Source organism: Camellia sinensis, chromosome 6 (assembly GCF_055761805.1).
Source record: "Camellia sinensis isolate YWXY chromosome 6, ASM5576180v1, whole genome shotgun sequence".
Taxonomy (NCBI): domain Eukaryota; kingdom Viridiplantae; phylum Streptophyta; class Magnoliopsida; order Ericales; family Theaceae; genus Camellia; species Camellia sinensis.
In genome coordinates, this window is record NC_138966.1 from 960,001 (window position 1) to 970,000 (window position 10,000).

A 10,000-nucleotide genomic window follows, 5' to 3' on the forward strand; every position below is an offset into this window, starting at 1 on the left:
GGCCAAGGCCGTGGCATGGCATGCTGCTGGCCAAGGCCGTGGCATGACATGCTGGCCAAGGCCGGGGCATGGCATGCTGCTGGCCAAGGCCGTGGCATGGCATGCTGCTGGCCAAGGCCGGGGCATGGCATGCTGCTGGCCAAGGCCGTGGCATGGCATGCTGCTGGCCAAGGCCGTGGCATGACATGCTTGCCAAGGCCAAGGCATGGCATGCTGCTGGCCAAGGCTTTGGCATGCCATGTTGCTGGCCAAGGCTTTGGCATGCCATGTTGCTGGCCAAGGCTGTGGCATGGCATGCTGCTGGCCAAGGCTGTGGCATGGCATGCTGCTGGCCAAGGCCGTGGCATGGCATGCTGCTGGCCAAGGCCGGGGCATGGCATGCTGCTGGCCAAGGCCGTGGCATGGCATGCTGCTGGCCAAGGCCGTGGCATGGCATGCTGCTGGCCAAGGCCGTGGCATGACATGCTTGCCAAGGCCAAGGCCGTGGCATGACATGCTTGCCAAGGCCAAGGCATGGCATGCTGCTGGCCAAGGCTTTGGCATGCCATGTTGCTGGCCAAGGCTGTGGCATGGCATGCTGCTGGCCAAGGCGGTGGCATGGCATGCTGCTGGCCAAGGCCGTGGCATGGCATGCTGCTGGCCAAGGCCGGGGCATGGCATGCTGCTGGCCAAGGCCGTGGCATGGCATGCTGCTGGCCAAGGCCGTGGCATGACATGCTTGCCAAGGCCAAGGCATGGCATGCTGCTGGCCAAGGCTTTGGCATGCCATGTTGCTGGCCAAGGCTGTGGCATGGCATGCTGCTGGCCAAGGCTGTGGCATGGCATGCTGCTGGCCAAGGCCGTGGCATGGCATGCTGCTGGCCAAGGCCGGGGCATGGCATGCTGCTGGCCAAGGCCGTGGCATGGCATGCTGCTGGCCAAGGCCGTGGCATGACATGCTTGCCAAGGCCAAGGCATGGCATGCTGCTGGCCAAGGCTTTGGCATGCCATGTTGCTGGCCAAGGCTTTGGCATGCCATGTTGCTGGCCAAGGCTGTGGCATGGCATGCTGGCCTAGGCCAACGTGCCACCGCCACCGCCGCGGGCCGCCACTCGACGCATCCCGTGCTTGGCTATGTAGTTTCGATGCCACAAGCCAATGCCACAAGCCAAGCGATGGCATGTGCCAAGCGCCCGCCTAGGCATAGGCGTGGCCTGTGGCCTGGCCATGCTGGCCAGCCTTAAGGGAGGTGCCCCCCCCTTATAATAGCCTGTTAAGCCCTTTTCAATCTGGCAGGAGGAAACATCAAGCATGTTCGAGGAGTCATAATGGGGTTTTTTTAAAAAGTAATGGTTTTTTGCCAAAACTTTCAACATGAAAGTTGTATGAAATAATTTAATACACCATAAAAAAAATTATAAAAAAATATTTGGCCACCGGAATATTTTATTTTAATTTATTTCAATTTTAATACTTAAAAAATAATAAAAATTACTAAAAATACTCAAAAAATTCTAGAAAAATTCCAACAATTATAAGATGAGGCACTAGTAATTATAGTAATTTTTTTAATTATTTTTTTATTTTTAATTTATTTTATTATAATTTTTATGAGTAAATAAATAATTAAAAAGCCCGACGAACGTGCAAAAACTCTTAGAGAAACCCAGCAAGCATCGGATAGCTCGAATGCAAATAACAAACGCAACAGGCAACTTCCGAGGGACATACTTTTCCCAACAAAGCTTCCACTGGGGAAAGCACTAGCAACGGGTTCGCAAGTCAAAGGCAACCAAACGGCTATTACCCGAGGGACAAGCATTTCGCAGGGCAACATATACGTAAGTCAAAGCCAAACCAAATGGCAATTACACGAGGGACAGGATTGCTTGCCAAGGGCGTGGCATGCGATGTTCTAGCCCAAGGCAAAGGCACGCCACGCTGCGGGACAAGGCCGTGGCAAGACATGCGGCTGGCCTTGGCCTTGGCATGGCATGCCGCCGGCTTTGGCTGGGCTGCGTTGGCCTTGCCATGGAATGTTGCTGGCTTCGGATGGGCTGCCTTGGCCTTGGCCTTGGCCGTGGCATGGCATGCTGCTGGCCTTGGCCTTGGCCTTGGCATGGCATGCTGGCGGCTTTGGCTGGGCTGCCTTGGCCGTGGCATGGCATGCTGCTGGCCTTGGCCTTGGCATGGCATGCTGCTGGCTTTGGCTGGGCTGCCTTGGCCGTGGCATGGCATGCTGCTGGCCTTGGCCTTGGCATGGCATGCTGCTGGCTTTGGCTGGGCTGCCTTGGCCGTGGCATGGCATGCTGCTGGCCTAGGCCTTGGCATGGCATGCTGCTGGCTTTGGCTGGGCTGCCTTGGCCGTGGCATGGCATGCTGCTGGCCTAGGCCTTGGCATGGCATGCTGCTGGCTTTGGCTGGCAGCCTTGGTCGTGGCATGGCATGCTGCTGGCCTTGGCCTTGGCATGGCATGCCGCCGGCTTTGGCTGGGCTGCGTTGGCCGTGGCATGGCATGCTGCTGGCCTTGGCCTTGGCATGGCATGCTGCTGGCTTTGGCTGGCCTGCCTTGGCCGTGGCATGGCATGCTGCTGGCCTAGGCCTTGGCATGGCATGCTGCTGGCTTTGGCTGGCCTGCCTTGGCCGTGGCATGGCATGCTGCTGGCCTAGGCCATGGCATGGCATGCTGCTGGCTTTGGCTGGGCTGCCTTGGCCGTGGCATGGCATGCTGCTGGCCTTGGCCTTGACATGGCATGCTGCTGGCTTTGGCAGGCCTGCCTTGGCCGTGGCATGGCATGCTGCTGGCCAAGGCCTTGGCCTGGCATGCTGCTGGCTTTGGCTGGGCTGCCTTGGCCGTGCCATGGCATGCTGCTGGCCTTGGCCTTGGCATGGCATGCTGCTGGCTTTGGCTGGCCTGCCTTGGCCGTGGCATGGCATGCTGCTGGCCTAGGCCTTGGCATGGCATGCTGCTGGCTTTGGCTGCGCTGCCTTGGCCGTGGCATGGCATGCTGCTGGCCTTGGCCTTGGCATGGCATGCTGCTGGCTTTGGCTGGCCTGCCTTGGCCGTGGCATGGCATTCTGCTGGCCTTGGCCTTGGCATGGCATGCTGCTGGCTTTGGCTGGGCTGCCTTGGCCGTGGCATGGCATGCTGCTGGCCTAGGCCTTGGCATGGCATGCTGCTGGCTTTGGCTGGGCTGCCTTGGCCGTGGCATGGCATGCTGCTGGCCTTGGCCTTGGCATGGCATGCTGCTGGCTTTGGCAGGCCTGCCTTGGCCGTGGCATGGCATGCTGCTGGCCTAGGCCTTGGCATGGCATGCTGCTGGCTTTGGCTGGGCTGCCTTGGCCGTGGCATGGCATGCTGCTGGCCTTGGCCTTGGCATGGCATGCTGCTGGCTTTGGCTGGGCTGCCTTGGCCGTGGCATGGCATGCTGCTGGCCTTGGCCTTGGCATGGCATGCTGCTGGCTTTGGCTGGGCTGCCTTGGCCGTGGCATGGCATGCTGCTGGCCTTGGCCTTGGCATGGCAAGCTGCTGGCTTTGGCTGGGCTGCCTTGGCCGTGGCATGGCATGCTGCTGGCCTTGGCTGGGCTGCCTTGGCCGTGGCATGGCATGCTGCTGGCCTTGGCCTTGGCATGGCATGCTGCTGGCTTTGGCTGGGCTGCCTTGGCCGTGGCATGGCATGCTGCTGGCCTTGGCCTTGGCATGGCATGCTGCTGGCTTTGGCAGGCCTGCCTTGGCCGTGGCATGGCATGCTGCTGGCCTAGGCCTTGGCATGGCATGCTGCTGGCTTTGGCTGGGCTGCCTTGGCCGTGGCATGGCATGCTGCTGGCCTTGGCCTTGGCATGGCATGCTGCTGGCTTTGGCTGGGCTGCCTTGGCCGTGGCATGGCATGCTGCTGGCCTTGGCCTTGGCATGGCATGCTGCTGGCTTTGGCTGGGCTGCCTTGGCCGTGGCATGGCATGCTGCTGGCCTAGGCCTTGGCATGGCATGCTGCTGGCTTTGGCTGGGCTGCCTTGGCCGTGGCATGGCATGCTGCTGGCCTTGGCCTTGGCATGGCATGCTGCTGGCTTTGGCTGGGCTGCCTTGGCCGTGGCATGGCATGCTGCTGGCCTTGGCCTTGGCATGGGATGCTGCTGGCTTTGGCAGGCCTGCCTTGGCCGTGGCAAGGCATGCTGCTGGCCTAGGCCTTGGCATGGCATGCTGCTGGCTTTGGCTGGGCTGCCTTGGCCGTGGCATGGCATGCTGCTGGCCTTGGCCTTGGCATGGCATGCTGCTGGCTTTGGCTGGGCTGCCTTGGCCGTGGCATGGCATGCTGCTGGCCTTGGCCTTGGCATGGCATGCTGCTGGCTTTGGCTGGGCTGCCTTGGCCGTGGCATGGCATGCTGCTGGCCTTGGCCTTGGCATGGCATGCTGCTGGCTTTGGCTGGGCTGCCTTGGCCGTGGCATGGCATGCTGCTGGCCCTGGCCTTGGCATGGCATGCTGCTGGCTTTGGCAGGCCTGCCTTGGCCGTGGCATGGCATGCTGCTGGCCTAGGCCTTGGCATGGCATGCTGCTGGCTTTGGCTGGGCTGCCTTGGCCGTGGCATGGCATGCTGCTGGCCTTGGCCTTGGCATGGCATGCTGCAGGCTTTGGCTGGCCTGCCTTGGCCGTGGCATGGCATGCTGCTGGCCTAGGCCTTGGCATGGCATGCTGCTGGCTTTGGCTGGGCTGCCTTGGCCGTGGCATGGCATGCTGCTGGCCTAGGCCTTGGCATGGCATGCTGCTGGCTTTGGCTGGGCTGCCTTGTCCGTGGCATGGCATGCTGCTGGCCTTGGCCTTGGCATGGCATGCTGCTGGCTTTGGCTGGGCTGCCTTGGCCGTGGCATGGCATGCTGCTGGCCTTGGCCTTGGCATGGCATGCTGCTGGCTTTGGCTGGGCTGCCTTGGCCGTGGCATGGCATGCTGCTGGCCTAGGCCTTGGCATGGCATGCTGCTGGCTTTGGCTGGGCTGCCTTGGCCGTGGCATGGCATGCTGCTGGCCTTGGCCTTGGCATGGCATGCTGCTGGCTTTGGCCGGGCTGCCTTGGCCGTGGCATGGCATGCTGCTGGCCTTGGCCTTGGCATGGGATGCTGCTGGCTTTGGCAGGCCAGCCTTGGCCGTGGCATGGCATGCTGCTGGCCTAGGCCTTGGCATGGCATGCTGCTGGCTTTGGCTGGGCTGCCTTGGCCGTGGCATGGCATGCTGCTGGCCTTGGCCTTGGCATGGGATGCTGCTGGCTTTGGCAGGCCTGCCTTGGCCGTGGCAAGGCATGCTGCTGGCCTAGGCCTTGGCATGGCATGCTGCTGGCTTTGGCTGGGCTGCCTTGGCCGTGGCATGGCATGCTGCTGGCCTTGGCCTTGGCATGGCATGCTGCTGGCTTTGGCTGGGCTGCCTTGGCCGTGGCATGGCATGCTGCTGGCCTTGGCCTTGGCATGGCATGCTGCTGGCTTTGGCTGGGCTGCCTTGGCCGTGGCATGGCATGCTGCTGGCCTTGGCCTTGGCATGGCATGCTGCTGGCTTTGGCTGGGCTGCCTTGGCCGTGGCATGGCATGCTGCTGGCCCTGGCCTTGGCATGGCATGCTGCTGGCTTTGGCAGGCCTGCCTTGGCCGTGGCATGGCATGCTGCTGGCCTAGGCCTTGGCATGGCATGCTGCTGGCTTTGGCTGGGCTGCCTTGGCCGTGGCATGGCATGCTGCTGGCCTTGGCCTTGGCATGGCATGCTGCAGGCTTTGGCTGGCCTGCCTTGGCCGTGGCATGGCATGCTGCTGGCCTAGGCCTTGGCATGGCATGCTGCTGGCTTTGGCTGGGCTGCCTTGGCCGTGGCATGGCATGCTGCTGGCCTAGGCCTTGGCATGGCATGCTGCTGGCTTTGGCTGGGCTGCCTTGTCCGTGGCATGGCATGCTGCTGGCCTTGGCCTTGGCATGGCATGCTGCTGGCTTTGGCTGGGCTGCCTTGGCCGTGGCATGGCATGCTGCTGGCCTTGGCCTTGGCATGGCATGCTGCTGGCTTTGGCTGGGCTGCCTTGGCCGTGGCATGGCATGCTGCTGGCCTAGGCCTTGGCATGGCATGCTGCTGGCTTTGGCTGGGCTGCCTTGGCCGTGGCATGGCATGCTGCTGGCCTTGGCCTTGGCATGGCATGCTGCTGGCTTTGGCCGGGCTGCCTTGGCCGTGGCATGGCATGCTGCTGGCCTTGGCCTTGGCATGGGATGCTGCTGGCTTTGGCAGGCCAGCCTTGGCCGTGGCATGGCATGCTGCTGGCCTAGGCCTTGGCATGGCATGCTGCTGGCTTTGGCTGGGCTGCCTTGGCCGTGGCATGGCATGCTGCTGGCCTTGGCCTTGGCATGGCATGCTGCTGGCTTTGGCTGGGCTGCCTTGGCCGTGGCATGGCATGCTGCTGGCCTTGGCCTTGGCATGGCATGCTGCTGGCTTTGGCTGGGCTGCCTTGGCCGTGGCATGGCATGCTGCTGGCCTTGGCCTTGGCATGGCAAGCTGCTGGCCTTGGCCTTGGCATGGCATGCTGCTGGCTTTGGCTGGGCTGCCTTGGCCGTGGCATGGCATGCTGCTGGCCTAGGCCTTGGCATGGCATGCTGCTGGCTTTGGCTGGGCTGCCTTGGCCGTGGCATGGCATGCTGCTGGCCTTGGCCTTGGCATGGCATGCTGCTGGCTTTGGCTGGGCTGCCTTGGCCGTGGCATGGCATGCTGCTGGCCTTGGCCTTGGCATGGGATGCTGCTGGCTTTGGCAGGCCTGCCTTGGCCGTGGCATGGCATGCTGCTGGCCTAGGCCTTGGCATGGCATGCTGCTGGCTTTGGCTGGGCTGCCTTGGCCGTGGCATGGCATGCTGCTGGCCTTGGCCTTGGCATGGCATGCTGCTGGCTTTGGCTGGGCTGCCTTGGCCGTGGCATGGCATGCTGCTGGCCTTGGCCTTGGCATGGCATGCTGCTGGCTTTGGCTTGGCTGCCTTGGCCGTGGCATGGCATGCTGCTGGCCTTGGCCTTGGCATGGCAAGCTGCTGGCTTTGGCTGGGCTGCCTTGGCCGTGGCATGGCATGCTGCTGGCCTTGGCTGGGCTGCCTTGGCCGTGGCATGGCATGCTGCTGGCCTTGGCCTTGGCATGGCATGCTGCTGGCTTTGGCTGGGCTGCCTTGGCCGTGGCATGGCATGCTGCTGGCCTTGGCCTTGGCATGGCAAGCTGCTGGCTTTGGCTGGGCTGCCTTGGTCGTGGCATGGCATGCTGCTGGCCTTGGCCTTGGCATGGCATGCTGCTGGCTTTGGCTGGCCTGCCTTGGCCGTGGCATGCCATGCTGCTGGCCATGGCCTTGGGGCTGGGCTGCCTTGGCTGCGGTTCTTATCACTAGACGTGCGTTGCGTGCGAAGGCGTGCAAAGGCGTGCGCGACCATGCGCGCAACACGCGCACCGTGGTCAAAAACCACGCGCGCGGTATTCGCACAGGCCACGCTGCCCACGCCGCGGGCATGCCAGGCCAGGCTGCCCTGGCCGGCTGCATGCCAGGCCGCCCAGGCCGTGCGCATGCCATGCCGTGCTGCCCAGGCCAGCTGCATGCCAGGCCGCCCAGGCCGTGCGCATGCCATGCCGTGCTGCCCACGCCGCGGGCATGCCAGGCCGGCTGCATGCCAGGCCGCCCAGGCCGTGCGCATGCCATGCCGTGCTGCCCACGCCGCGGGCATGCCAGGCCGGCTGCATGCCAGGCCGCCCAGGCCGTGCGCATGCCATGCCGTGCTGCCCATGCCGCGCGCATGCCAGGCCGCCCACGCCCGCGCGGATGCCACGCCATGCTGCCCAAGGCCGCGCCCAGGCCGCGCAAGGCCGCGCCCAGGCCGCCCAAGGCCGCGCAAGGCCGCCCAAGGCCGCGGTCCAGGCCGCCCAAGGCCGCGGCCGAGCCGCCCCAGGCCGCAGCCCAGGCCGCGGTCGAGCCGCAGTGCATGTAACCCAAGGCCGCAGCCCAGGCCGCGCCCAACATGGGGCGTACCTGCCACTGCCTTGCCCTGGGCAAGGGAGGTGCCCCCCCCTTATAATAGCCTGTTAAGCCCTTTTCAGTCTGGCAGGAGGAAACATCAAGCATGTTCGAGGAGTCATAATGGGGTTTTTTTAAAAAGTAATGGTTTTTTGCCAAAACTTTCAACATGAAAGTTGTAGGAAATAATTTAATACACCATAAAAAAAATTAAAAAAAATATTTTTTTACCGAAAATATTTTATTTTAATTTATTTCGATATTAATACTTAAAAAATAATAAAAATTAATAAAAATGGTCAAAAAATTATGGAAAAATTCCCATAATTAAAGGATGATTCACTAGTAATTATAGAAATTATTAAATTATTTTTTTCATTTTTTTTATTTTATTTTGATTTTTTTATGCCAAATAAGGGCTTTAAAAATTCGAAAAGCTCCAGAAAAATTGCAAAAAAATAGGGAATGACATTTAAAATTGATTGTAGTGCATTTTTAATTGTGTTGCACGGTTTGGGTAAGATTATAAAAGAATCATGTTCAAAAAGATCGGTCGAGGCGGTGGCATGCCATGGCCTTGGCCTTGGCCATGCCTTGCACAGGGACTTGGCCTTGCCCACTGCCTTGGCCTTGGCCTTGGCCTTGGCTTTGGCCTTGGCCTTGGCCTTGGCATGGCATGGCATGCTCGCCGAGGCCGTGGCATGCCTTGCTGCTAGCCAAGGCCGTGGCGTTGCATGCTCGCCCAGCCCGTGGCATGCCATGCTCGCCCAGCCCGTGGCACGCCATGTTGGCCCAAGGCATTGGCATGGCATGCCGGCCAAGGCATGCTGGCCAACGTTGCACAAGGCGGTGCCATGGCATGGCATGCTGACCAAGACCGTGCCATGGCATGCTGGGCGAGGCCGGGGCATGGCATGCTGGCCGAGGCCGTGGCTTGCCATGCCGCCACGGCCGTGGCATGCCGGGCAACGGACCGGCATGGCCCAGCCCGTGGCACGCCATGTTGGCCCAAGGCATTGGCATGGCATGCCGGCCAAGGCATGCTGGCCAACGCTGCGGCACGGCGTGCTGGACAAGGCGGTGCCATGGCATGGCATGCTGACCGAGGCCGTGGCATGGCATGTTGGGCGACGCCGTAGCAAGGCATGCGGGCCGAGGCCGTGGCATGGCATGTTTGCAACGCCGTGGCAAGACATGCGGGCCGTGGCATGGCATGGCATGCGGGCCGAGGCCGTGGCACGACATGTTGGCCAAGGCTAAGGCATGGCACGCCGGGCAACGCGGTGGCATGGCATGCCGGGCAACGCGGTGGCAAGGCATGCGGGCCGGGGCCGTGGCATGGCATGTTGGGCGACGCCGTAGCAAGGCATGCGGTCCGAGGCCGTGGCATGTCATGCGGGCCGAGGCCGTGGCATGGCATGCGGGCCGAGGCCGTGGCATGGCATGTTGGGCGACGCCGTAGCAAGGCATGCGGGCCGAGGCCGTGGCATGTCATGCGAGCCGAGGCCGTGGCATGGCATGCGGGCCGAGGCCGTGGCATGGCAAGTTGGGCGACGTCGTGGCAAGGCATGCGGGCCGAGGCCGTGGCATGTCATGCGGGCCGAGGCCGTGGCTTGGCATGCGGGCCGAGGCCGTGTCATGGCAAGTTTGGCCCAGGCCGTGGCTCGACATGTTGGCCAAGGCTAAGGCATGGCACGCCGGTCAACGCGGTGGCATGGCATGCTGGGCAACGCGGTGGCAAGGCATGCGGGCCGAGGCCGTGGCATGGCATGTTGGGCAACGCCGTAGCAAGGCATGCGGGCCGAGGCCGTGGCATGGCATGCGGGCCGTGGCCGTGGCATGGCATGTTGGGCGACGCCGTGGCATGGCATGCGGGCCGAGGCCGTGGCATGGCATGTTTGGCAACGCCGTGGCAAGACATGCGGGCCGTGGCATGGCATGGCATGCGGGCCGAGGCCGTGGCATGGCATGCGGGCCGAGGCCGTGGCATGTCATGCGGGCCGAGGCCGTGGCATGTAATGCGGGCCGA